Raw genomic sequence first — 6045 nt, forward strand, 5'->3', positions numbered from 1 at the left:
CTGGCGAGGCAGATCAGTCGCCGGCTTCTGGACGGCCGCTCACTGCTGCTGCTGGCCGCTCACGCTGGCTGCTGGCTACACACGGTAGTCCATGGCAACCCACTGCCACAGGGACTGCAGCCTACGCCGTCGCTCTTCTGTATCTTTAAAAATTAGATTTCACTGTAGGAAAAGTTACAAGTCCATCTTATCTATGAATATATCTGACAGATATCAAATCTTTATATAAAAATGAAACCAGCAATGACTTAAAAATAATTCATTGTAAAATTAGTTTTCCAGTAATGATTTATTTTCTTTAAAACTATAAAAGTAGAAAATTTAAACATTCACACAATTGATAAAAAAGTAAAATGAACCTCTGTTTCTCCTTAAGACCACCTCAAAACGTGTCAGTGTTTTGCCAGTCTTGTATCATCCATTCCAATCTACTCCTGGGGGTGGGTGTTGGGTGGGAAATGGTGCTGGGATACTTTAATACAAATCCTAGAATTATGTATTTCTCTAATAAGTTGTGAGCCTTAAAATTTACCTCTAATAAATAATTCTTCAAGGATGTAGGAGACAGCAAAACCCCCAGGCTATTATAACACAAAATAATTGTTTTAATTTCTTAATATCATCTAATATTCAGTTTGCATTCACATTCTCCCACATTAATGAAACACATGTTTAAATTTCGTTTTGAACCAGGATGTAAACAAAGTTCGACATTACAATTATTTATTATAATGTTAAAACTGATAAATTCTGTCTGAAAATAAAATTTAGGACCAGCTACAAAATGGAAGCATATAATTGCAATCATCACTCAGAAAGAATACTACCCAGAATATAAAAATTAAATTTTACCCATTCAAAACAAAAGGAAGACAACCCACAACAAATTTTAAAAATGTTTGAAAAGATAGTTTACACATTAGTAAACTCATGTGATGAATATTATATTGTTATATACAACATTGCTAATAATAAAACAAATGTAAATAATAGCAACACCACCATTTCACATACATACAGTTAGTAAATATTCAGACATTGCCCAGTGTGTCAATGATGTGGGGAATCGGAGCCTCTCCTCCAGAGTCATTGTGGGCATTATTGTCTTAAACACTTCAGAGGACAATATGGTCACATGAACTAAACATAAAGATGCAGGAAAATGATAATTCAGCAATTCAATCCCTCATTTTCTGTTCATAACAACAAGGTGATTGCCCAAGGATATTCATGGCAGCATTGGGGTGGAAGTAAAATATTGAACACAATATAAATGCCTATGATAGCGTCAGGGATTAAAACCGGAAAGCCCAGTTCATTGACACAAATATATAAAGAGTGATGAAACTCAATGAACTAGAAGTGCATGTATAAAAGGGGATTTTTTTGGAATTAACTGAAGGAAATGTCAATATACATAACTAAACGATATATTGACATGCGTATAAATATTTTTGCACTTGCAGAAAGTAATATGTAGTGTGAACGGAGGTTGCCAAGGTGGAGTCATTTATATGATGGGAACTAAAATGAAGCCAGGAAGCCAGGAAGAAGTTTGTCTTACACATGCCTGATGCAGTATGGTTTTCCAGAATATCTTGAACCTTTGAGCTGTGTCTGAACTTTAACCTCCTCCTCACCATGACAACCAGACCATTTGTACATTGTACTTTGAAAGAAGGCAACCCTTTTTGTCAATCCATGATTTGCATAATAGGTTTGACCAATCCCTAATATTTAGCTCAAAATATTTCACTTACATAAAGAGGATTGGATTAAGAACAGCCTGCGCCTTTACAAACCCTGCTTTTCTTTTGTCTGCCCAGAGTGCAATTTGTATTGCTACCTAAATCTGTGCCCCAGGGTTGCAACATTTTTTTGTTCTCTAATTAATGCCCTTCATTCTTTACTACAGCCTAAATATTTTTCTATATTAACAGTAGTGTTAAAAGTATAGGCATATATGTTAAAAGTTCTTAAATGCTGGGGGTGAGAAATATAAAATTATATAACTGATTGTATCAGATTCAGATACATGTGTGATAAATACAAATGTGAAGAAAAGTAAACTTGAAATAACTACCCCCTGGGGTGTTGGGAGAAGGGCAGAAGATTAGATCAAGCCTGATCAAGTTGAGATGGTTTCAGGTAGTGCAGATGCTAGAGCAGGGAATTCAAAGTCCAGCTGGAGAGGAAACTTCCCTCACCTTCATGCTTCCTCCATCATCCCGTAACTCCCAATATTGTCCCATCAAGTTTGCTCATTATCCACAATCTGAACTGAAAAGGACAGCTGGACCATTATCACCATTCATGTCTTTTGATTCCTTCTCTCTGTGTCCCTATTGAAAATGGGCTGTGGAGTGACTATTGCATCATGAATTTCTGGATATTTATGGGCCACATGTCAGTGTACCCTCCTGAAAAACCAATACGCAAATCCAAAATAGGTCCTAATGTCAACTTTTGAAAGCGTCCTGTGACTGATGCTGACTCACTTTAGCCTTCCTCTTCAATCCCAGATAATGTGCAAGAACAGCCAGGCTTCTAGACACATTGGTGAAGACCAGAAGGCGCCCCAGGAAGTTTGGGGGTGGGATCCTTGGGCTCCAGTAAAAAAAGGAAAAACTGGAACCAAGGAAGCCCCAGCAACTCCAGATCCCTGAGCCCTTCAACAAACAGAAGGAATCAAGAAGATGAAAAGAAAAGGAGGAGAGAAGGAACGAAGGCAGAGATAAAAATCTGGTGAGGTAAAACCATTTTTAGAACAGGCATCCAAGAACACTGGATTCCTTGGACATGAAAGTAGGTTCTGGTACCAATTCCAATGTTGGGGGGAGTTCCCCCATACCAACAAGCAATTCTTGCTACACCAGCTGGGTGTCCTACAATTCAACTCAGTACTGACACCATCAACCCAGAGATAGCATCAGATGCCCAGGTTAAGTGTTCATTCCACAAAACTGTCTCCAACCAACCCCCAACTTCAGACACCATGACCTCTTCCAACTCAGGATGCCCACCAGTGTCAGGATGCCAATCGCAAGTACCAGCTGTTACTTGTACTTCTGACTGACTGGCTATAAATCGGAGGTCCCTACCAACTCTCATTTAATTTACTGGAAGGGCTCAAGGAATCAGAGATACATGTCGCTTACTAGTTTACTAGTATTAAAAAACAAAAGTTGATCGAGTAGATTTAAAGATCTAATTGACTTTATGAATTGGGCAGTCTCCCATCCAGCAACTAGAAGGGCATTCGAGAGCTTGTACAAAATGGAAGGTTTTTATATGAAGCAGAGTGGAACAACAGAGCTATTAACGAAAGAATAGAAAGTATTATTTGGGGGCTGGGACATCTTTTCTTTGGGGAAAGAGAAGGAGAAATGTTTATATTATGTAGAGTGTCCCTTCTTTAGAGGGTTTACATAACCAATTACCTTATTGGAGATTGACCAGAAAATTCCATACTGGTTGATTAAGATTGATTTTCTAGGTTTAAACTGCCATTAGATTGGGTATTAAATCTGAAATGTATTTAATGTAGCATATGCAATTTGGAAACTCTAATGTGTGAAATTGTGTACTTTATAAATTGATGTTATAGAATTCGTAATTGATGTTAGAGAAAGTATCACATGATACATTTGAGCCGGACAGCTGCTGTCTGAAACCCATTACTACAAAGTCACCTTTATTTGAAATGCTGTTTCTCTAGCTTCCAGGGGGAAAACAGTCTCACCATAATCAACAGATTATGGATGTTTTCGGTAAAGACACAACTGTCTCCATGAAGCACATCATGCGCTCTGAGTTAGAGAAAACCTGTGTGTTCCCACCATTGTCACTGGCATACAGCTTTTATTTACAAGATTACATGACTCCTACAGATTTATCCTAATCTTTATTATAAGCATGGAGGGATTATAGGTATACCTGTAGTAATCCTGAAAATGTCTATGATTCTTGTAAGATGGGCTGAGAGCAATGGTTTCAGAACTTCAGACCCTAACTACCTTTAAAAAACTGGATTCATTTCTAACAATCACTGTCATTGTCTTTTGCACCTAATCCCATTAGGAGCCATCAGGGGTTGTCATACTTTTAGGACCCCTTCTTTCTTTACTAGATCAGCTCATGGCTCAGAATTCTCCCTGTGTGGATCAATTTCCCTTTCCCAATATCATCACTCACCCTTCATAGGCATCTATACCTTACAGATGCTGCCTCTCACACTGAAATAGAAAATATTCTCCAGATTTCTTCCACTGTCTGAATGGTGAGCTTAATGTGACAGTCACAACCAGAGCACATGGGAAAGAGGCAGCCAGACCCTGAGACATGCATTAATGATGTAAGGGTGAAATGCAAGAAATTAATGACTTAGTTAGGCTTAGTTCAATCACCTCACAACTTGCTGTTCAGCTGTCTTTTCTTTGTTTTTCCTTCACTGCTTGATTTAATGACTCTGCTTAGTTCCCTTTCTTAAGACTATACATACCTTATTGACCTAATAAATCAGCAGAGCACTAATCTGGAAAGAACAATTTCTCAATTCTCAGGCACTCAGACGCCAGGATCCATGGTTGCAACTCTCCTGCAGCTTCTGCTGATGATGTGCAACAGACACACTCTGGCCATGGCCGCTGAGTTCAAGATAACCTTATGAAACAGACCAGGCCACGGGAGGTGATTTCTCAGACTGGGCCTGGGGAGACAATCTCTCAACTGTCAGCCCTGAAACTTGCATAACCAACTTTCACTTTTCTTTGTTCTCTCACACACCCCCACACCCCCACCCCTACCTGCCTGCCTGACTATATAAAACCTCTTGATTATCCTCAGTTTGGGGAAGGTGGGTTTTTTCTGGACATTAGTCTGCCATCTTCCCTAGCTGCCAGCATCTAGAATGATGTACGCTTTTCTCCTCACCAACCCTTGTCACTCAAGTTTTGGGGCCATGGGCGACAAACAGCGCCAGACCTGAGTCTGGTAACAGTGATTCTGTGACCTCATCTCCCCTCAGAACTACAATTGTCTTTTCACCTGTAGTGGCAATGATAATGTAGGCTTGGGAAGCCGTGAACATTTATGAAAAACTTTTTTTTCCAACGTTGAAAATTACCAAAACCACTTACAGGTTTCTAGTTCGTATCTACAAAGGGGCCTTGCAGTGATTGGTAGAGGCTGTTTTCCATTCCTGGAGGTATGTGTCTCCCACTGGGTGCTCTGCTTCGCTGACAAGTTTTTCCCCCAAAAAGTGAGTTCTCCCTAACTCCAGACCACTGAGCTGAGTGATCATTAAATTAAGAACAAAGAAATGGAAGCAGACAAAGTACCTGAGAAAGATTTTCCAAGAATAACAAGTAAAAGGAGAAACATGATGCCAAGCATTCAATGCCAGTCAATTTGGAAGTCTAGATGAGATGGACCAGATGGCCTCACATGCCATTCCTCTATCTAGGATATAAACAAAGCCACTTACTCAGTCCAAGAGCACTGGACCGTCACCACAGTCCTCTGTACTTATTTTTGGCTGAAGTTTCAGAAATGCCCTTGTAATTCAATATTACAATTACAATTCATGTAATTGCTCTTGTAATTCATTAAGAAACATAAAATAGGAGATCAAATCAATCCTTTGGTGTTTCCTACAAACAAATCTGCATTTTCTCCAGGTCCACTATCCAATGCCTCTCAATTTGTAAGTCTGTGATTAGAGCCGTATGGTGGACACTCTCTACCACAGGTGCCTGTGAGCATGTGCACACACACAGATTTACATAGATGCATGCACATGAGCACACTCTCATACACATTGAATACAATGGCTCTTAATGAGTCCCAGAGATCCCCCTAGCAGGGTGTGTGGACTTGGTACCTCTTGACATATTTGATACATAGATTTTTTTTTTGTTTATTTTTTATTGGGGAATTGGGGGATGGGAATAGTGCTGGGGAATTGGGGGAAGGGGAACAGACAAGTTGCTGTCCTTTTGTTCTTCAGTCTAGTTGTGGAGGACGTTGCTTCACTGGCCCAAGTTG

This window comes from Hipposideros armiger, unplaced genomic scaffold, assembly GCF_001890085.2.
Source record: "Hipposideros armiger isolate ML-2016 unplaced genomic scaffold, ASM189008v1 scaffold_1488, whole genome shotgun sequence".
NCBI lineage: Eukaryota > Metazoa > Chordata > Mammalia > Chiroptera > Hipposideridae > Hipposideros > Hipposideros armiger.